Raw genomic sequence first — 24291 nt, 5'->3', positions numbered from 1 at the left:
GCATCTGAAAAGTTAACGTCGGTCTTTTGGTTTAGAAAACATATCTCCGTTTGTTTTTTGTTCCAGTTTTACCCAAATATTGTTTTTCAGGGTTTTTAGGAGAAGTAACTTCACTGTGTTTTGCAACACTGCTTTTCTTTTATTGTTCATTTTTGTATGCCCCTCATCTGAATTTTGATTAATTAAACTGAATGGAAGTATCAGTGTTTCTTGTACTCAAGCTCTTTATACTATCAACAGAAGCATAAAATGTCAGATTAAATGTTCAGAAGAAACAAACATACTGAAGTCTTTTAGAAGGGAAAATAGTGACATTGCAGAATTGGACGAAATTGTGCACTATAACATGAGGCCTATGGGTAAACTTTGTTTCTCCTTCCATTACAGAATGCAAGTGTTGGTGTTGAGAAACACTAAATTTTTCAGCCCTTTATAAGGAAATACCAAAAGGTAACATTAAGCAACAACTTGCACATTTTTCACTGCATAAGAAAAGCAACTCCAGTGTGCCTTCAGGTATAATAAAACAGGTACTTGACTTGTATGAACTATGTAGTGCAATCAGAGACGATTTTCTTATACCAAAAGATTCAATTTACATGTTACTGCTAAATAGTGCTTCACTGTGTTTTTTGTTTCTTAAGAAAAATAAAAATTTATAAGTTGCTGCTTAATGTTGAAGTGCCAGTTTCTTCATAGCAAATTGTGAAATTTGCAAGTGGCTTTTTGACAGTGGCTGTGGTGCTGCTCTTTCCTTAAGGAGTAGTAAATTGTATAAGGTTATAAAACTACTTTTATTGCAAGTACAGGCCAATGTTGCTTACTGTGATGTGGAGAATGTGTTAGGATTGTGCCCAGTGGGAAAAGTCATGACAGAAACTGTGGAAGTGGGTGGCATTGCTGGGGTTTATTCACAGGGGTAGGTACACTTGCTGCTGATGGATTTACAGAAATGTTATGCTGAGGAAGCTTTATATTTCACTTGTACCGCTTGTTTCTTATGCTTTGAGATGAGATCTAGACTTGGGAGTCTATGCTCAAGCCCTCTGGACTATGTTCATAATTCAGCAATAGTGAGAGCCACAATTTCCATTACAGTGAGTACAAGTTAAGCTAAGTGGAAAAGAAAGAGTTAAGTGCACACAACTGTTATTAGCACAATTTAGTATTTTTAGTTTTTTGCTTGTTCTATTTACTATTATGTTTTTTTCTCTGATTATGAGAAAAAATAATTCTTTAACAATCATAAACTTAATTAACACTTTAACAATAATTTCATCCTGCATGATATTTTCAGCAGCCGCCTGTTTTATAACAATTGCAGTAACACAGATCACACCATAACATACTAAAGGGAAGATATAAAGTACTCAAGGTCTTAATAGCTGCAGTTGAATTGCATTGATAGGAAATGGGGAATATTCTGAAAAGGATTTTGAATTAGAAACTTGGCAAGATTGGAAGTTGTTGGTGGGTTTTCCCTTTTCTCATATGAGGAAAGACATTTAGTTTGCCTTGTTTCTACATAGGCCAAATACCTTGAAAATTAGGATACAGTGGGTAGAGTCACGTTTTTAGGTTTGCAATTCAGGCCATGAGTTTAATATAAGCAGTCTTTAAAACCTCATTTAGTTTTAGTAGCTTTTGCAGTAATGTTAACAGAACTATTGTCAGCACCTTTGCTGTGTTAAAGTGCTGACACAAAAGAAGCAAGAACTAGATCAAATATAGATTATTCTTTTCAAACCTGCCATTCAGTTGTTTCTCTCATACTTTGATCATTACAGTCAAATCGTTTCAAGCATATTCTCTTTTATTTACTGACTTATTTTTCTTTCAGATATAGTTAGTTCAGTTGCAGCAATGCTATTCAGGTCAAGATGGGCTGATAATAACTCTTCCATGTCTCTCTTGTGACCATGCCAAAGCTCCTAAGACCTTCCTAATCTACCACTGTGTGATAAAACTTGTTTTGCTGTTGCCATGATGCCAGAGCAGCTACCTCACCTAGTGCTTTCATTACATCATAGCTATTTGTTCCTTCGATTTTTCCTTTTCTCTTTCTGGCAAACTCAAACTTCTCAATTCTGTATATTAATTTCCTGTTCATTTTATTTACAGCTTTCTTAGTTCTTGCTCTCTGTGTTGTAAGCATTTGGGGCTTTCTGTTGTTGTTCAAGTTGTCTCCTGAGTGATTGTCTCTCTAGATAGTCCTTTCTAACTAGATTCTTTCTGTTGCTACTTTTTCTTCTGTTATTGTTTTCTTCACTATTCGGATTTCTTTGTCTATGGGCCTCTTACTACAGCAACCGTTTAGTCTAATTATGACTGCCATAGCTATGATAAAGTGGCTTTCCAGCATCTGTCATTGTCAAGCACAACCTGTTGGTATTCTGTGGAAGTCTCTAAACCCAACTGCCTGCTCAAAGCTCAAACAGGTTTCTTGGGACCTTGTCCAGTTTAACTCCGAAAATCACAAAGGATGGAAAATTCTACAGCCCTTCCAGGCTGTGTTCTGGACTACTTACTAAATTGTTCTCTTTATGAAAAATGTTTCCCTATATGATCAGAATCTTTCATGCTATGACTTGTGCCTATCTTTTTGTCTTTGTTTCTTCAGATGGTATTTAGGTAGTTGCTTATTGTCAATACCATAAGTACATAAAGGAGCGTGTACCAAAGTATACCTGTTGAATTGCAGAGATAATTCTGTTCACATAAGTTTCACAGTCTGAGCCAAATCGCAGCAGACATTCAGTGCAACCTAGTTTGCTAATTGAATTATTAATTTTGCCTACTTTAATTGAAAGAAGAATATTAGCAAATCTAATACTAATAGATTGCAAATACCAAGAGGTTGCAGAGAGTTTTCTTATGGCAGCTGCAGAGTTGGCTAACAACCAGAGAAACAAGAAACATGCAAACCATGGTATGAATTAATAATTATTTCATTGGCTAACTAGAAAAATCTTCTAAAACTTATTTCCACTGATATCTACCAGGAGAGGTAACACTGTTGGACTGCAGGTGCTTGCAAATAATTTCAAGCTAATACACATCTGGTTTCTTTTCTACTAAAGTAAATGTGAATGGGCTATAAACAGCAGAGAGGTGCAGCGGGTAAATGTAACCTTTGTTTTTTCTTAAGTCAACATCATTTGAAAAACTAATTGTTCCAGTTCTATGATTCTGTGGCAAGTTCTAGCTGTATCCATTTGGTATCAAATACACTGAATACAGAAGTCACCTGCTGCAGTTTTGTAGTTTGTGGGGGCTTTTTTTGTATTTTTTTTTTTAAAAACTTTGTTCTATACAAGTAACAGTTTCATTAATGTGCTGACAATGAATATAATTAATATTACTTTTAATTAAAACCCCCTCATAACTTTCTCCCATTTAGCTTCTTGTCTCAACTAAAAATCTCATGTCTGTGTTAACTGTTGACCTAGTGGCTAAAGAACATGGCAGAGTTTTTTTATTCAAAAGATTGGAGAAAAAAAGGAATGTTCAGAAATAAACAAACTTTTATATGTCATCCTCAACTACAGCATGTGAACTGTCACTGTACTTTTCAGAAATCATGTGGTAGGCTACACTGGAGAGAGAGGAGAAAGGGAGACCAATTTGCTTAGCAGGAAAGAGAATGTCTTACTTTGCTTCAGTGGTTTGCACTGAGGTGTTGTGGGAAACTATGGGTAATTTAGGGCTGTGAACTACAGACTTTTTCTGGAGCTTCTCTGCATTGGTGAGGGAGCCTGCTTACCTCTCTGTTCCTGGTTACCATGTTTTCAGGCTTGCTGGTTAGGGTTGCTTGCCTGAGCACTCAGAATGAGTGTTGTGGTCAATGTGCTGTTTCAGTAAACTTCTTGAGTTAATCTGGCTCAGGAAGAAGTACAAGACATGTTTTTGTTTTCATTTCATTTTTCTTTTTAAGCTTAAAATTGTAGCTGATATGGTAGCATTTAACTTTTGATCAATTTCTGAGTATCTGATATCTATGCTGGGTTTATCATTCCATTGATTTCAACAGGCTGTTACTCAAACCACTGCTGGTGTGAACTTTTGCTGTGGTTGTAACTGTTGCCACGTGCTTTGTTTTCTTTCCTCAGGAGTGTATCTGGTGTTCATGTGCCAATCCCCACTCCTGCATTTCTGTTGTGATATTAAGTTCAGTTTGGAATATTTTGTGTGGCAATCTTCATTTACTGTAGGACTGTGATTTCTGTGGTTCTTAGTATCTTTCATGTTCTGAAGTGAGCATTTGAAGAGGCTGGTGATAGTTTAAAAAGAATATATGTTTTTAATTAGTTGTAGGAGTTTATTAGCCTCTAAGTAGAAGTTTACCATATGTGGACGATAGGTTCTGCCAATTAATTCTAATCAATATACACACTCCACCTGATAGCCTGGATACATTTCTTGTTGTTATGTGACTATTCAGCATACATTGAAGTCAGCTGGTGCTCTGCCTTGCTGGAAGGTGTCACTCTAGCAGGAAAGCATGATTGAAAGCAAAAAAAAAAACAAACACAAAAAACAACAGGAAAGAAAATGCAGATTTCCCTTAGGCCAATAACTTTCTCTTTTATGTAGCAGCCATTTTCTGGCAGGACACAGAATAGCTTAGTAAGCTTTCCAGTTGCCTATATTTTCTGTTCTTGTGACTTTCCAAGTTCCTCACAAGGCATCCAGATGTTTATGCTTCTTTCTACTTCATTATAGCACTTTCTTGGAGGAATAATTCCTTTTCTCTTTGTGACTGTTTCTTCTTGGCTTGTTTTGTGTAGAATTACAAAGATGGGGTGTGTGTGTATCAATACTGTACTTTTTTCAGCAGGGACAAAATACATGTTTTTTCAAGACTTGTGTACTTAAGCAGGCTTGAAGGCAGGAACAGAGATTGTGAATAAATACAGCTCTTACAGACTTCTGGTTTATAGACAGTAAGTATTTGTCAAGCAATACAGAAACCATGACAAACTTTAACATATAAATACAATTAATCTACTGAAATCTAAGTGCTCACAAACATGTACTAATCTGAAACATTCTTCAAAACTAAAGAAATTACTTTACTTTTGTAGTGCCTCCTTAGAATACCTTTATCAGAACCTCTCTGAAAGAAATTCTCTTCACATAGTATTAACACTGGAAACAGTCATGTCCCTGGCAGGTGTGATAATGTTACTTAGACTAGGTCTATTTATATTATGTAAAGATTGACTACTATGTATCTTTATTTTAAGAGCAGGCTCCCCTCAAAAGGCCATCAGTAAGGACTTGATGAATTTTATCATTTGGGGGCTGGAGGGGTGGTGGTGTTCAAAAAAAGAATGGCAAAATGATGCTTCAAATGTGCTAAAGACATTAAAATATTAGTAATAAACTTTAGATTTAGTATCAAGAAACCATTCTAGCATGGTTCTCTTTGGGAGTTTGTGAGAAAGGTAACTTTTGAATATTATTGAAAAATATTTAATCTATACAACGTTTTTATGCTGTTTCATTTTGTTCTACAGTATAATTAGCAGAAGCCATTAGAAGTTTTTTGTTTGTTTCTTTTGGTTTTTTTTTTTTAGACCATCTCTTTGTCTTCCTGAAGGAACCATGCTTTTATGGTAATGTTTCTGTGAAAATCTCATTTTGAGTGTTTTATATGGGTGAAGATATCATCCCTGGATCTAGGCCACTGCTGCTTTTCCTTGCAAATCAAGATACCTCTAGACCAACAAAGGGGTGTGAGGCACTGGTGTGATGCTTTCACAACTGGTTTTCAATTCTAAGCAAACCATGGTATGAATTAATAATTATTTCATTGGCTAACTAGAAAAATCTTCTAAAACTTATTTCCACTGATATCTACCAGGAGAGGTAACACTGTTGGACTGCAGGTGCTTGCAAATAATTTCAAGCTAATACACATCTGGTTTCTTTTCTACTAAAGTAAATGTGAATGGGCTATAAACAGCAGAGAGGTGCAGCGGGTAAATGTAACCTTTGTTTTTTCTTAAGTCAACATCATTTGAAAAACTAATTGTTCCAGTTCTATGATTCTGTGGCAAGTTCTAGCTGTATCCATTTGGTATCAAATACACTGAATACAGAAGTCACCTGCTGCAGTTTTGTAGTTTGTGGGGGCTTTTTTTGTATTTTTTTTTTTAAAAACTTTGTTCTATACAAGTAACAGTTTCATTAATGTGCTGACAATGAATATAATTAATATTACTTTTAATTAAAACCCCCTCATAACTTTCTCCCATTTAGCTTCTTGTCTCAACTAAAAATCTCATGTCTGTGTTAACTGTTGACCTAGTGGCTAAAGAACATGGCAGAGTTTTTTTATTCAAAAGATTGGAGAAAAAAAGGAATGTTCAGAAATAAACAAACTTTTATATGTCATCCTCAACTACAGCATGTGAACTGTCACTGTACTTTTCAGAAATCATGTGGTAGGCTACACTGGAGAGAGAGGAGAAAGGGAGACCAATTTGCTTAGCAGGAAAGAGAATGTCTTACTTTGCTTCAGTGGTTTGCACTGAGGTGTTGTGGGAAACTATGGGTAATTTAGGGCTGTGAACTACAGACTTTTTCTGGAGCTTCTCTGCATTGGTGAGGGAGCCTGCTTACCTCTCTGTTCCTGGTTACCATGTTTTCAGGCTTGCTGGTTAGGGTTGCTTGCCTGAGCACTCAGAATGAGTGTTGTGGTCAATGTGCTGTTTCAGTAAACTTCTTGAGTTAATCTGGCTCAGGAAGAAGTACAAGACATGTTTTTGTTTTCATTTCATTTTTCTTTTTAAGCTTAAAATTGTAGCTGATATGGTAGCATTTAACTTTTGATCAATTTCTGAGTATCTGGTATCTATGCTGGGTTTATCATTCCATTGATTTCAACAGGCTGTTACTCAAACCACTGCTGGTGTGAACTTTTGCTGTGGTTGTAACTGTTGCCACGTGCTTTGTTTTCTTTCCTCAGGAGTGTATCTGGTGTTCATGTGCCAATCCCCACTCCTGCATTTCTGTTGTGATATTAAGTTCAGTTTGGAATATTTTGTGTGGCAATCTTCATTTACTGTAGGACTGTGATTTCTGTGGTTCTTAGTATCTTTCATGTTCTGAAGTGAGCATTTGAAGAGGCTGGTGATAGTTTAAAAGAATATATGTTTTTAATTAGTTGTAGGAGTTTATTAGCCTCTAAGTAGAAGTTTACCATATGTGGACGATAGGTTCTGCCAATTAATTCTAATCAATATACACACTCCACCTGATAGCCTGGATACATTTCTTGTTGTTATGTGACTATTCAGCATACATTGAAGTCAGCTGGTGCTCTGCCTTGCTGGAAGGTGTCACTCTAGCAGGAAAGCATGATTGAAAGCAAAAAAAAAAACAAACACAAAAAACAACAGGAAAGAAAATGCAGATTTCCCTTAGGCCAATAACTTTCTCTTTTATGTAGCAGCCATTTTCTGGCAGGACACAGAATAGCTTAGTAAGCTTTCCAGTTGCCTATATTTTCTGTTCTTGTGACTTTCCAAGTTCCTCACAAGGCATCCAGATGTTTATGCTTCTTTCTACTTCATTATAGCACTTTCTTGGAGGAATAATTCCTTTTCTCTTTGTGACTGTTTCTTCTTGGCTTGTTTTGTGTAGAATTACAAAGATGGGGTGTGTGTGTATCAATACTGTACTTTTTTCAGCAGGGACAAAATACATGTTTTTTCAAGACTTGTGTACTTAAGCAGGCTTGAAGGCAGGAACAGAGATTGTGAATAAATACAGCTCTTACAGACTTCTGGTTTATAGACAGTAAGTATTTGTCAAGCAATACAGAAACCATGACAAACTTTAACATATAAATACAATTAATCTACTGAAATCTAAGTGCTCACAAACATGTACTAATCTGAAACATTCTTCAAAACTAAAGAAATTACTTTACTTTTGTAGTGCCTCCTTAGAATACCTTTATCAGAACCTCTCTGAAAGAAATTCTCTTCACATAGTATTAACACTGGAAACAGTCATGTCCCTGGCAGGTGTGATAATGTTACTTAGACTAGGTCTATTTATATTATGTAAAGATTGACTACTATGTATCTTTATTTTAAGAGCAGGCTCCCCTCAAAAGGCCATCAGTAAGGACTTGATGAATTTTATCATTTGGGGACTGGAGGGGTGGTGGTGTTCAAAAAAAGAATGGCAAAATTATGCTTCAAATGTGCTAAAGACATTAAAATATTAGTAATAAACTTTAGATTTAGTATCAAGAAACCATTCTAGCATGGTTCTCTTTGGGAGTTTGTGAGAAAGGTAACTTTTGAATATTATTGAAAAATATTTAATCTATACAACGTTTTTATGCTGTTTCATTTTGTTCTACAGTATAATTAGCAGAAGACATTAGAAGCTTTTTTTTTTTAGACCATCTCTTTGTCTTCCTGAAGGAACCATGCTTTTATGGTAATGTTTCTGTGAAAATCTCATTTTGAGTGTTTTATATGGGTGAAGATATCATCCCTGGATCTAGGCCACTGCTGCTTTTCCTTGCAAATCAAGATACCTCTAGACAGACAAAGGGGTGTGAGGCACTGGTGTGATGCTTTCAGAACTGGTTTTCAATTCTAAGTTTGCAACATCAACTTGAACAAGGTCACCACAGGGTTTTGAAAAGCAGAGTAGTATTTAAATAAATTAAAACTGTTTCTGCCACTGGAAACAGCAGAGAAGTTATCTGAAGCTCAGAGATGAGTGATATTCTGAAGACCTAAGAGAGATGCACCTTTGAATTTTAATGCAGTGGTTTTATATATCATACAAGATTGCTGGCTTGGAGTTTTGTTGTTGTTTGTTGGTTTTTGTGTTTTGTTTTTTTTTATATTGGACGGAAATAACTTCTAGACTCTGCCTATAGCTGCAGATATGTTAAAATCCTATTTGCTAAATCGATTTCAGTGCTTTGGGTGAAGGTGTGTAAGTGATTTCAGGTTAAGAGTTTCTGGCTGATTACCATTGCCAGGCCCTAGACTAAGGACTTTTATCATCCTTTAAAATAAACAAAGCCATGAGTCCTATTGCGAAGAAACTAAATAGTAAGTCCAATGTAGACATAATTTATTTTGGTAATAATTTATTTATCCTTAAGTAAGAGAAATGCTTATTGTTGATGAAAAGGCTGCCTGGGTGAGATGGCTACTTAGGAGATTCTTTTGTTTGTGAGTTTAAATACATCTCACCATTAGAAAAATATAAAAAGCAGCAAGCATACCAGACAAATAACAGAATGTAGACATAATGGCATGTGTAATGAAAATTTACTGAGCAATAAAACAGATATTGGCAACACAGACTTCTTTCAGAAAGACTAATGACACAGGGCATAATGGAAACACGAAGTAGTGTTTTGTGTTACAAATAAACAACTCCCTGGAGAATCCTGAAGCACCTTGTTAAATGGGGACGTTAGTTGCACTGTATTGAAATGCATATTTTTACTACTTCTGGTTTTCTTATGGCAGCATATTTATATTAGGAAAATGCTTTCTTTACTTCTGAATGCAGCTACACCACTGAAAGTTCTCACGTTAGTGTAATTATTCCTTCATTGGTATTACTGTCATGTAATACTGATTTATATCAGTAAAAAGTCTTTATTTCATATCTTTGATAGGATCAAGTTAATAACATCACTAGTTAACATGTTTCAGCTTACAAGACTCTTACATTGTTTAGCATTCTGTTGGTGGGTCTGGATGAGGAAAGGTTTGCTGTAGTAGCACCCATAGGATAAATGCAACTGAGAAATGTAGAGTTGCTGATACATTTTGTTCTGTGCACTACCTGTAAAGTGTACTGTTTGTGACAAGACAATTTTCCTTGTAAAAATTCTGTCTGCACTTAGAAGTCTGATCAGTGTTTGCACCTTTTTTCTCACATGACTCATGTAGTTGGGCCAGTGGAGACCTTTTATTAGGAGCAGGGAAGAGCAACGGACATTGATCTACATGGATTTATGCAAAGTGTTTGACATTGTCCCACAAGATATCTTGGTCTCTAAATTAGAAAGATATGGGTTTGATGGATGGACCACTCAGTGGATAAGGAATTGGCCTTATCCTTCCTTGGGGTTGGACTAGATGATCTTTCGAGGTCCCTTACAACCCCTAAGATTCTATGATTCTAAGATTCTATGATACAGTGGCTTCTAAATAGGAGAAAAAAGATGTTTTGAAAGATTTTCTAAAAATTATTCTAGCCTGTGTGAAATACCTGCTGTTTCATTCTTAGCCATCTGTCTTATTCCTGTACTGACACACTTATACCTAATGTAGGTTGCACATTATGTGAAAAGTTACTACAATTTATGGGAAATTATGAAAATATCTTTGGATAAATTACATTTGCTCAAGATACTGGAGTTAAAGAGTATCTTTGAATATCTTTGAGAAGATATTCAAGAGCTGAAGGACTTCTAAGACCTTCTGCTGTTGTGTTACCCAAAAAAAAAAAAAAAAAAAAAAAAGGAAGGGCACTAATGGAGTTCCAAACGCTGTCCTCCTCATAAAACATCAAAATGTCATCCTTTGAGAAACCATCTCATTATTTTTCAATGATTTTTGTGCTCTGAAAAGTAACATATTAAAAAAAAAAAAAAAAAAAAAAAAAAAGGAAGAGCATCTATGGAATCTCCAAGGACACTTTAACTGTGACTATCTGGCTTAAGTATAGCAGCCATAGACCCATAAAATTATTTGTATAGGTCCTTAAATAGCCATTTGAAAACAATCATGCATCTTTGAAATATTTGCACTGAAAAAGATGCTAATAATAGCAGGGAAACAGAAAATGAATGCTGCAGTGTTGGCCACACATGGCCTGGCAATACTGCAGAACAAGATACTATGTGCCATTCAGTTAAGCTTTCAGTATAGTAGCAGAACTGCCAGGAGAGGTAATGAGGTTTGCTGGAGATCTTGACAGCAAATGGCATAGGTGTGTAACATTTCACTGAACATCTGTCAGGGTTTTAAAGGGGTGGATACTTTCATACCAGATGGGTAAAACCTTTTTATCTCATATTAATTACAGTGTATTTCCTTCTTGTCTAGTTCAATGAGGAATTCTGAAAGCTGGCTTTCCTTTATTGAAGACTTTGTTCTTGTTTTAGGAATGTAAGGCTAGTGAGTTAGCTTTAGAGAGTTAACAGGTGTATTCTTTTCAAATTATTAGAGCACACTGCTCTTTACACTGTAGAAATTCAGATATATGGCTTAGACATTTGTATATTTAATGATGTTATTTCCATATCCTGTTCTAGATGTGATAGAGATCTAGGAGAACTGGCACATATAGACTCCCAAAGATCATGCTGTGAATTCCTGCATGAAATGTTCTGAGATAACTATTAATAATCTCATCTAAAGATGTCATATATTGTTTCTTTTAAGTATCTGATCCTTAGTTTTTCACATCTTGGTGCAAAATGCCAATTACTTAAAGGTCAACAAAATAACCAAGGCAAAATCAACATTCTTCTTTTCATCCACACCACTCTGAGTCTTGCACAGGTTCATAGATTATTTTTTTTTCTCAGAAGAGCCAATTAGACATTTGTTTAAGCTTGCTTGACATGAAAACACTTCAAAAATCTTATTATCAGATTTCTGTGAAATCTTTGTTTGTTTACAGTTGCTGATGCATAGGATGTAGGTTAAGATTAACAGAACAAGGCTGACAAGGATTAGAAGTGTCTAGTATTATGTTTCAGGCCCTTTTACCTGCTTTGTTGTTCCTACAGAAGACACAGCAGGCGTGTTGAACAAGCAGAACAGTTAAATTCATTAACATGTAAAACCAAACAAATTACTCTAACTTACAGAGAGCAAAATCGTGAAGTTCAAGTTTTAGATTTTCAACTTCTGCACTTGTGTCTGAAGAGCTTCAGCTGTTCTGATTGTTTTTGGTTTCCTTTAGTTTTGGGGCAGATGAGAGTGTCTCACTAAGTAAAGTCCTTCACATTTGCTTCAGTAGAGATTCTGAGTTGGCTTCTGAGAGCCAGTTTAGATAGAAGACTTAAAATAGCTACTGCTTCCTACCTACCTGTTCTCCTGGTTCATTTGTTTGCTTGTATGAACTGTAAGATCTACATTTCTTTAAGGTTAGTGCAAAGTATCTTCAGGAAGATGGTGCTGCAGCAGTGTTGCTGTTACCTAATGAGTAAGCGTGGCCAGTTCTGTACTGCTTATGTTCGCTGCTGGAAGGGAATTGCTGGGGTATGTGGTATGGAAATAAGGAAATGAAGACAGTGTATCTTAGAAGGATGACTGTGGAGTAGAATGTCTTGTACAAGGCTTTTTTTTATGTTCAAAGCCCTGTAAATTCTCAGCTGTGCATTCAAGTCTTGTTTTTAAAAACCCCTAGGGTTACAGCCATCAATGTAAATTTGTATGTTATATGTTACAGTGTTCTGAAAAATAGCAATTGCTTTTTTTTGCACTCAAATAATGTTCTAAGTTTGCAGACTGATAGAATGTCCTCAGGTACTAGTGATCTGGGGACATTCCCAGACTTACCTTTTTGGCTTTTTTCCTGCCCTTGACATGTGAAAGCTCTGCAGACATTAATGAACTGGCCCTCATTAGGGCCACAGAAAAATCAACTGATATCTGTGATACAGCAAAGTACTGAACTCAGTTAATATAAATCTCAATCTAGTGACTAGATAAAATTATGCTTGCTGAGTAAGGTCTGGAATGGAATGCTATGTGAAGTTTAAACCAAACAAAATAAAGTTTCTACTTTTTTAACAATTAGTTTATGTCTAAACAATTTCAAAACTCAGAGTTATCTGTATGATAATTTGAACTTTGTTCTGTGAAAGGTGCAATTCAGGAAGCAAACCTCTCCAGGGATGCTCTTGTAGAAAAGCATACAGGTTTTGGTGTTGTTCCCCTCCCACCATGTTTTTTGGAAAATGAAGTCTTTATCTTTTTGTCATTAAATAAAGGAATTAAAGGAATATAATAAAATAACAAAAATTTTAAAACACTCCTCAGAGTACTCAGTGGGGACACCACCAGTTATATTTAAGATAATTGTGGGAGGTGGTAGAAGAGGTTTAAAAGATACAAAGCTTCTGCCCATTTTCTCAGACTTCCTGCTGGCTGCTGGTGACAGCTGCTTCATTGAGATTATTGGTTGTAGCTTTTATTGTAAGAGGTTTAAAGCTATTTATAAATAATGTATGAACAAACCAAGCGGTAGCATGTTTCGGTAACAGACAGACTTACAGAAATAGATTGACTTTCTAAATTTATGGTACTTAAAGCAAATCCTTAGTGAAAATGTGTGCAACATATTCCTTTCATCCTTCTGTTTTTAAATTGCACCTCTATACTCCTATGGGTGTGTTTTCAATGGGAAGCTTTGCACAAAAATAATGGGGAATAGCTGATGTGCCAAGAATCTCCAAATTCCTTGGGTATTTTTTTAAAATTAGGATTATTTATCAGTTTAATTTCATTTTACTGCACCTTGTACTTGAGCTGAAAATTCCTGTACTTTTTGGTTAGGTGGTGGAGACAAGAACAACACACAACCTCAAAAGAATCATGGTGCTACTTACCTCTGGCAGCAATGCTGTCTTTGTATGTGGACTGTTAAGTCAGGGTTTTTTTTTGATTCCACACATTACTTTCTGTTGTATATGTTTGTGTCTTTGTGATCTTACTCATCTGTAATTCTATACCTTCATTCATATTGTTTGTGATTTTCTTCTTGTACTGCCAGTTGTCTGGTATGAGACTTAGATCTTTTCTACAGTTGAGTGAAACATTCTAAATCTTTTTATGCAGATGTAAATTCCTGGGTACAATAATGTTTTTTTGCTTTGGTTACAAATCCCTTGGGTTCATAAAATTTAAATTCTCCGTCAGCAGTTAACCATGTTGGCTCACTGTAGGGTGCCTTCCTTTTAGTAGGCTGGAAGGGTCTATTAGGATTAGATTTAGGTCTATCTTCTAAATGGTAAGTAACTCTTTGCCAGATTATTTGTATCTTTAATTTCATGTCCCTGTTAAATGCATAGGGTGCAATTAGCTTTGGGTTTGTTGGGCTTTTTTTGTTGCTGTTGCATTCTGAAATGCATGTAACTCCCATTTTTCCTTTCCAATCCTGTTCCTCTAGCCTTTTAAAAAATATAAAAACACCCCAAACAAAAAGTCTAAACTCTTAGGAAGATAAAAAGGACTTCAGATATGGGATGAATCTTAGAAAAACTTATTCTCAGTATCTTCTTTATTGAAGATATGTGCAATCACCTGTACTGTATCATCTCTTATTTGCCTACTGCTGCACAGGTTCACTGATGTGGAAATGTCTGATGGAAAAGAAATTCAAGATAGTTGTCTTTTTACTGCATTGAAAAATACTTAGACTTTTACAAGGTTTTCAGAAAATTATTTGCAGTTCATTTAGAGAAGCTGGCTGAGCTATCAATAGGTAAGTCAGGTCTTTGCTTGTCTGAGGTATCCTTGAAAGTAAAGAATGCAAAAGGCTGAATTTTCTACTTAAATTTAACAGCTGCAGTTGTTCCAGAGTGAGCACTGAAAAAAACTACTGCATGTTTTTCTCCAGATCTTTGCTGAAATAATAATGAGGGCTGCTGAGGGCATTTATTTCTGATAATATAAAATGAAAATTTTACTTTCAAGGTAACAAGCTGTGTTAGGGATCACTTTCTCACCTGAGCTTTCCTTAGTTACTCTGCCACAAAAATAACAATATTTTCAACTTTTGAGACTTAGGGGTAGATTAGATCTTGCTGTTCTACTTTTATGGGTAGTAATCAGCTCCTATATTCCTTGTGGCCCTGGAGGGAAGGGAGCATCTTAAACTCTGAGCCTAAAAGTTGTGTGGATCCAGTGGTTAACCCCACAGAGGGGAAGAAGATGTGTGTATGTGTTCATGTTGGCCTGTATCTTATAAATTGTGCACACCTTCCAACTAGATGGTCTGTTGTTCAAACTTGAGAGCCTTTGTGTTGTCAGAAAGGGAAGCTTGGAGTTTGATCACTTGAATACATTATTTCTCATTTCTAAATGTGAAAGGCATAAATGAACAGCTGAGGGCCAGGTGAAGCTTTCAAATTAATTCAGGCTTATCCCAGGTAGATTGTATGTCCATTTTTTAAGCTGTATAGATTAATCCTTGCACTCTGTTGGGATTCTATAGAAGATTAAAGCTCTAGCCCAGACTTCAGCTTTAGCAGGGCATGACAAAGGCTGTTTCATCTGGGTGTGGTTTTATTATTTAAACCAATTCTCCAGATACTTTTCTGGGTAAAAGATGAGTGTGTTTTGTTTACAGCTTGCAATGTGGAAATTATTTGGTTTTTTATTTTGTGGGTTTCTCTGAAAAAAAATAAATCCATCTGAGTTCAGCTTGAGATATGATCTCTCCAAAAGGAGGGTCGAGTGGGGAGTGTATGGTATGAATTATGCATTTCCATAACATTTTTGTCTTAGGTTAGACAAGGGCTAAATATGCTTCAGATTGCTTGGAGAACTCTTGCTTTTGGGCCACAAGGGCTTCCCAGAATTCCAGAAAAAATAGGCTCTTTATCATAGAAAACTATTACAAATTTGGGTATAACCATAATCTGAATCTTTGAGCAAATGAGATGGCTTGAAGGATGGAATGTAGCAGATATAATAGTTCACCTGACACTTTTCTCTCAATAACAATCCTGACAATGGTGTGCTTAATCTGCTTTGCAGATTATAATGTTAAATTAACCAACACTGACATTAGTTTGCAGACATGGATCATGTTGGTGGGAAAAGGAAGGATGAGTAGATCCAGTAAAAACTGATACTATGCGTCTTGGGTCTATGTGATGTCCTTCAATTATAGAGTTACTTCCATTATTGTGGAATGGAGTAATGATAGTATGTTTTTGTGCTCTTCTGTTGGGCCATTTAGTCATATTCTCTTTTTTTTTTTGCTGGTTTTCATTCTTTGTTTTTGCTGCCTCCTCCACTTCCTGATCTTTGTTTCCTAACTGCACAATATTTAATGTTTCTTAAAGTTCAGGGCAACTTTGATTGGCATAGTCAATGCAGAATGCTAACAAAGTTCGAGAAGTTTGGGAATGGTAACAAAAAAAACTGTGGGTGAACAATTTTATGTTACATTTGATGGCTTACAGTTGATTTTCTCACTGAGAAAATAACTTAAACCAACTATAAATAACTATTAATTCTCTTTAGATATTAGACTTAATCAAGTGTTTTGGAAAATCTCTGGATGTATGGGGGAGGAGGGTGTTCTGTACTACTTTTTTCTTCTCTTTGTTTATATGAAGTTAATGTAATAACTCCCACTTCTTGGGTTTGTGATCAGTAGAAGAAGATAGTAATGTGCCCTTCACTTCCCTCAAAGTGCAGTTATCATTCAGTGTTTTTCATGGTTATTTCAGTGTCTATTCTCTCATGTTTGTGCTTTTCAAAATGTGAATGAGAGTAACATGGGCTATGAGAAAGAACACTGATTATTTAAAGAATCACTCATGATAAAATAACATATCTCTTTCTGGGAATTTGTGTTCCAGTAGATTAGCATTATTGATCATTCTCTCCTCACGTACTCAACAGATGATTTTAGAAATCTGAAGCTATTATTCTTTTACTGTCTAATGTAATTACCAGTACAAAGAATAATCTAATTAGAAGACAACAAGAATGCTTCCTAATTGTTCTAATAAATTATGTTAATGCTTTATGCTTGCAGTCAGGCTTAGTAAGAAATCTTTTGACAAAGTGACAACTTGTCTTACAGTGCTAGCAAATATAACTTCAGTTATCTCTGACTGAACCTCATTGAGAGTAGACTTGAACCCCTCTATTAGAAGGTCTGGACTCTTTCTGTGCATTGCAGATTATTAAAAATCTTTTTCCATCACCTACTGGTAGTGCCAATAAGCTCTTCAGTGTTTTGTTGTCAGAGAACAGGTGACTTGCTAACTTAACCTATGCAGTTCTTAAACGGTCATTCAAGCACCAGACCACTTCTAAAAGATTTAGTAATACAATATTTCATGCAAGCCTAGCCTACCCACTGAGTCTTTTCCAGGACATGTAACTGTACCTGGGGTAAAGAGCACTTGGATAGTGTGCAGATGTTTAATCTCTGTTCAGCTGTTTCTCATCCTTTTCATAGATTAGAGCCATTCTAGTCTGGTTGGTAGGACTGTAGAGTTGAATCTCTGCAATAACCTTATGCATGTTTCTGGTCCTGATGAAAAACTTATATGCCTGATGACTGGAATGGCACTGCTGAACATGAGTGTGCATTACCATGCAAGGATCCCAAAGTGCCTACAGACTTGCCAGGCTGTATGTAATTAATCCAGGACTGAGCTCTTTGCTTAATATTAATAAGATCATGTTGGTGGCAACATGTGAGAAACACCAAAATACATTAAACCCGTATGAAACAGAGCAGTTCATAGTGAGGGTGGGGTTGGGGAAAGATGATGTCTAATGGATTTTAAGGATATTCTACTCAACACCTCATATTACAAATTTATCTCTCCTGCATAACACCCTTTCATCTGATGATGTTTTCAATTTATTTCCTTTTGCTGACAAAATATTTCTGGCCACTTAAATGTAATAGGTGATATCTCTTTCTCCAGAAGGAGATGGAATATTCAGGTCTCACTAAACTGATCTCTGCATTCACTCTTAATTAGATCAGGTATTGAAAGTGGCACTACTTTTTTGTGTTATTATGTCTTCAGGTCAGAGATCAGTGTCTGCATGGTCTATGATTGGTAGAAATAATGGGCTATTTTACTGTTAATTGTTGGTAACATAGGGTAACAAGAACTCAGGCTATTAAGTGCTTTGTTCTACAATTTAGAAACCTTTCCCTAGACTTCTGTTTTTCCATTTTGAATTATTATTTTTTTTTTAAAAATAAAATACAAGATACAGGTAGAATTATTTCAGCCATGCCTGAACTGCTTATGTTTAGTAAATATGCAATAAATAGTTCAGAGTTTGGTGCTTGCCCATCTGAGAAAGGCTGGATTGCCTTTACTAGATTTGTGCAAAATTGAGGGAGACAGTAGGGATTGGTAAGAGTGAGCAGTAAACAGAGAATACAAGGAGACTTTAAGACTGTCTAACTTCTCTCAAAACATTGTGTTCAAGTTTTAGACTTTGCAGTTAGAAGGCCTGTCCTAACTAACCAGCAAAACAACTTTTAAATAGACTTCTCAAAGTTAGAATGATGGTAAGGTAGTGAAAGTTTAACTGACAATGAGTCAAAGTAGAAATAGTTATAGATGTAGTTGTCCTGCACCAGGTTAGGTCCATGCATTAGCTATGAGACACTTTTGTGTAGGAGGGATGTAAAAGGGAAACAATTTTAATAATTCAGTAAAAACAATAGCAGGCAAAGCTACTGCCATCCTTCTGATGGCTAGATGAAATTGCACTGGGTTACTGTCTGTCTCTATAAGCTTTGTGGCATCCTGCTATTAAGTAGTCTTTCCAACTGTGTGTATGAAGAAATACCTTGTTCTTCATTTGCTTCATCTAAAATTCAAGTGGTAACACAGTGTGCAAATGTGTTAGAAGTACTTAGACAAATTAAATTATTCAGTATGGTATCTTAGGAGAGTATAATTTCCATGTGGGGATTCATTGTTATCATCTGGCAAAAAAGACTGGCTGCTTTTTGAGTAATGTTCACATTATGTGGGGTTTGCTTTATTGTTAATCCAAACTCAAAGCATGGACCTGTTACTTAGCTCCTAAATGCTGACCTAATGTTACAGATTTTTAATGCACATGCAGATACTAATCTGTCTACTCTGTTTTGATCTTCTTTGCATAGAGGTTACTGTGAGCTCTGCTGGAGAAATTCTTGTATTGGTGCAGTTTTGAACCAGGATTTTATTTGTGACGTGTACCTAGTTGCCCCTCTAGTGCCATTGTGGTTTGTAATATACTTATGGATGTAGGGTATTTTAAAAGATATATGTGATAGGTATGATACCTGGAATATACCTGTGAATATTTATCAAAAAGAATTACTTATTCCTTGAAAAGTTTGAGTCTATTTCCAGTAATGAAGCAGGCCTTTGATAACCTTTATTAATATTTGTTCTGAAATACTGAAAATTCACAGACATAAGAAAAAATGGTATTTAGGCTTCATATTCTAGCATATATATATACACACACATATATATTTATATATATAAAACTGTGTATATATATTATATATGATGTATACAACTAGCATTGACTAGTTGAGTGAACTTGTATCTAGGATTGAAGCAAATTCTGTGGACGGTTTCCAGCAAGTCACTGCCTCACTCTTCTGGGTGGGTAAACTTAGGCTGTTGACAACAGTTCTACAGGAAGGCTGCAAAGAGCTGCTGGTAAAAACTTTCTGCTTTGTTTGTATTTTCTGCCTAACCTTGAGAACCTCAGATATCATTCTATTATTCCATTCCTTTTGGACAAATCTGGGCTGCTTTGAAGTTAACAGGAGTTTTGTCACTGTTTCCAGGCGATCTGCAATTCATTGTCATGTATGCTTTAGTTCATGAATTTAGATTGCAGAACACTGTTTTCTGCTTTTATTTTTGTGGTGTTCTTGTTTGTTTACTTTTCAATTATAAGGCAAATAAGGAAAATATAGTTTAACTCTGCATAGACAGCTCTCAATCTGAAGTTTTTTGCAGATATGCAGAGAGGTGATCAGTACAATCACATCTGCCAACAACCTGTTGTAAATCCTTTTATAGGCTCTTGGAAAGTTAGTGCATAATTAACCTTTGCTTGAAATTGTTCTCGTAACCAGAGATGAAACCTCCCCAGATGTGCATGAAAAATATAATGGACATTTCTAGTAGATACTTATTTTCTGAATGTTTTATGGCTTATTCCCAAGTGAAATTGAAAACAGTCAGGGCAGCAGTGCCCTGCTCTGGAAGGGAACTGGTGGATCAGTGTGTTTGAGACCTTGGCCTTTCTGTACAGTCTTAGATTGCACGTGCAGCCAAAAATGTGTTTTCTACTTTACAATGTGTAGCAAAATACAATCCAAAATCTCTGGTGTTGCCAAGACTTGCTCTTAGCTAAAGAAAAGTTTATTCAGGAAGGGATGCCATCCAGAGGGACCTTGACAGGCTTGAGGGGTGGACCCAGGCCAACCACATGAAGTTCAATAAGGGTAAGTGCAAGGTCCTACAACTGAGTTGGGGCAATCCCAAGCACAAATACAGGTTGTATGGAGAATGGATTGAAAACAGCCTTGGGGAGAAGGACATGAGGGTGTTGGTTGATGAAAAGCTCAACATGAGCTGGCGAAGTGCAGTTGCAGCCCAGAAAGCCAGCAGTGTCCTGGGCTGCATCAAAAGAAGTGTGGCCAGCAGGTTGAGTGAGGTCATTCTGCCCCTCTATTCCTCACTTGTGAGACCACATCTAGAGCACTGTGTCCAGTTCTGAAGCCCTCAACACAGGAAGGGAATAGTGCTCTTGGAGTGAATCCAGAGGAGGGCCAAGAAGATGATCTGAGGGCTGGAACAGCTGTGGAGACAGGCTGGGAGAGTTGGGGCTGTTCAGCCTGGAGAAGAGAATGCGCCAAGGAGACCTCATAGCAGCCTTCCAGTACCTGAAGGGGGCCTACAGGAAAGCTGGGGAGGGACTTTTTACGAAAGTGTGCAGTGATAGGACAAGGAGTATTGGTTTTTAGCTGGAAGAGGGTAGATTGAAGTTAGAAATTAGGAAGACATTGTTTAGTGTGAGTGTGGTGAGACACTGGAACAGGTTGCTCAGGGAGGCTGTGGCTGCCCCATCACTAGGATTGTTCAAGGCCAGATTGGATGGGGCTTTGAGAAACCTGGTCTAGTGGGAGGTGTCTCTCCCCATGCAGGGGGGCTGGAACTAGATGTTCTTAAAGGCCAGTCCTCTTCCAACCCAAACCATTTTGTGATTCTATGAAAAAAACCCAACAAAACAACCCAAAATGAAATTCAAAATCTATTTGGTAGTTCCAGGAATGATCTTAGAGTAGTTGATGTGGGACCACATGCTGACATAAGCTGTGTGTCTGTGGGATTATCAGCTCAAGATATTAACTGAACACATCAGTTGTTTGTCCAAATATTTGTTGAAACAAAGATTTTGTTTGGCTTAGCCTGGTTCCTTTTAGCTGGTTTTAATCTGAGCTTGTGCACTGAATGCCAGCAACACTTTCAGGTGGTATTAATATGTGGCCCAGTACTTGTAGAAAAGTCCAGGAGAAAATGCCTCTGAAGGTTTTGTTTTATTTGGCCAGGATTCTGGGCATTAATCTTGTTATAAAATTCACATTTTTTTCTGCTAGCTGAGCTATAGTGGGTACTTATTTACCTTAATGAGCTAGACTCAGCATGACTCTTGGGAGCTGTACATTCAAAGTTTAGCCTACAAATGCGTGGGTGGGAAGCTGCATTGATTGCATAAACTCAGGGTTATATTGTGGGGTTAGTTTGTTTTGGGAATGTTTTTATTTGGGTGGTGGTGCTTTTTTGTCATCTTCTAAAAAAGATGGCTAAAGAGGTGAAGAGAATAGGTAGAGGATCTATTTTAGAGTGTGAATGGAATTCCAAGCATTGAACATTAGAAGCAAGGCATGTCCCCAAAGCTGGAGGAAGATGAGAAAAAGGGACATGGATGTGACTCAAGATGATGAATCTTTCATAGTTTTTATTTTTCTTGTTTTATGATGTTCCCTGGCTGTTGGGCTTGCAGCAAATCTTGGGATACAAGTATATATGTCTCCTTTAGTTATCTGTTCATCCCCAAGTACAGTCTCCTTGTAAATGCTGTGGTTGGATACACGGTCTATTAGAAAAATTGTGGCTTGGGAAGTGCCTTACTATGAACAAGAGGAAAGCTGATTGTTTTCACAGGCCAAGCTTTACGTTATTCTCACAAATGAATACTGTAAATTCAGGGTTGTTTTTTTTTTGTGTTGTTGGCTTTTCTTTACATAAACTTCTGAAATGCAAGAATTTTAAATGGAAATGTAAAATGACTGTGCCATGATCAAGGCAAGGACCAGACCAGGGCATGATCCTTCTAATTTGTGGTGGAGGTTTTTGCAAGTTGCTGAGTTATCTTTCAGTACTGTTCAGCACAAGCACAGTGCACAGTTGAACACTGCGTTAACTCCCCACTTTTTCTTCAAGAGTTTTCAAGAGTTCTTTATCTTTTTAAATATTAAAAAAAAAAAGCAGCTGAGACAGGGGAAAGGTAATACTGGAAGAGCTGCTAAGGCAGAAAACATTTTTTGCTTTTGTCCTGCAGACTTTGCCAAGTCTCAGGTGTAAAGGTTCTGGACACACTGTCTCCCAAAACTTCAGTCTTTTGATATCCTCATCCTTTTGACATTCCCTAAACACTCAGTTTGGAAAGGTTTTGTATTTTCCTCAAGAATCAGAATTTTAGGATGGTTTCATAGTGACTATATAGTCATCATGATATAGGACGACCTGTCTTGAAGCATGACAATAAACTATTATGAGGCTCTTCCAAATGGTTTTGAAATTTCTGTATCTCCCAGCTTTCCTAAATTTTACCCAGATGTCTGATAAACACAACATTTCAAGTAGTATACTAGACTTGGCAGACACTAAATTCAGCAGAATGTAAATTACATTCAATGTGTTTATATATCCTCTTGGCATTTCTCTTCTTCTGTAGACTCAGCACACTTTGTTACCCCAGTGAGTCCCATTTGTGAGTAGGCTGGAATTCAACTGCATGAGACCTTGCTTAAAAAATTTTAAGGATCTCACTAGAATCTTTTGATATTACAGAAATTACTTGCTACATTATTTCTTTATGATTTTCTCATTTGATTGTGTATCATAGTTGTTTTTTTAATGTCACCAAACTGTGGCAGTAACTGTTAAATAAAGCATCCATCCTAAAGCCTACTTAAGCAGAAGTTGTACTTAAATGACTTATATTAGCAGCTGCCACTTTAAGGCTTGTGCATAAGGATTAAAAAAACCCAACAAACTTCATCTAAGCTCATCTCACTCCCACACAATGGTAGAAATTTACAAATGTATTAATTTCTCAGTGTATTTTAATTTTTTCATGTTAGGTGTCATAGGTTTGACAAGCCACATTCTCGCAAATTGCATTGCTGTAGGACTGAGTAATTAAGCTGCAAACCAGGACCCACTTTGAGAGCTGCCCTACAGACCTACAGAGAAACAGCTCTCTGGTTCAGAGAGTTTAAGGCCCCTGTGAGGAAGACTGGAAACAATTAGTAGGGACAAATAGGTCGGAGTATGGAAGCAGAGCAGTGAGTGTTGGCAGTTTTCTGAAAGGCCCAAACCCTTCTCTCCTGCTACGCTTTTTGAAGGTAGAACATGTAGGTAAAGTGAACTTTCAGGACACTGAAGAGGAGATTTTTTTTTTTTAGTGCTATTAAGCAGCTGAGTCCCTGAATTTCACTGTTTGCTTGGATAGTCTGCTGCTATTTCTCCCTTTTAATGGCTTGTGGACATCACCTGAACAGAAATGAAGGTTAAATGCTGTCTGACTAGCTTAACTAATACAGACCCATTAGCTGTCACTGATGTCTTTGATTAGCCTTTGGTTTAGCAATTACAGAAAAATGTTAATTGTTCCTATTTCACATTAGAGTAAAAGCAATTTCAAGTGGTGTCTGCTTGCTAGGGCTTCATTAGAAGGATCTAGTTTTGGACATCTTCATAAAAAAGCAGACTCTGTGACTAACAGAGTGAGTAAAGCATACAGGGGAAATACTGCTGTAAGTAGGCTTTGGGGTTGATTTTTCTCAGAGCAAACTACAATTGTCAGCCTTTTCTCAAGAATGAAACACTGAAAGATCTCTGTTGCTGCATTTTAACCTTTTAGTGGATTCTGTGCCTATAGGTGATGGACTGAATAAATGTCCTAGATGGGTTGGATAATTTGTTTGCTCCCTCCTCACAGGTAGAAATATCGAATGGGGTGGGGAGCAGGGCATGGTGTAGGTACTGGTGGTATTCTGATTGAAATTTTTTATGCAAGATATAGTATTAAATTAGTGACAAGTTAAAAAACCTGAAATTCATTATAAAATACTACATAGATGAGTAAAAAGAAAAATCATCTATGGCTGATAATGTGACAGGGCTTCAGGACAACTCTTAGCCTTCAGGCTTCCCATACTTCTGTACACGTTTCTGTGTTGTGTGGAGCTGGATTCATT

The sequence above is a fragment of the Chaetura pelagica genome, unplaced genomic scaffold (assembly GCF_000747805.2).
Source record: "Chaetura pelagica isolate M959 unplaced genomic scaffold, ChaPel_1.0 scaffold364, whole genome shotgun sequence".
In the NCBI taxonomy this organism is placed as follows: Eukaryota; Metazoa; Chordata; class Aves; order Apodiformes; family Apodidae; genus Chaetura; species Chaetura pelagica.
This window is presented reverse-complemented; position numbering follows the sequence as displayed.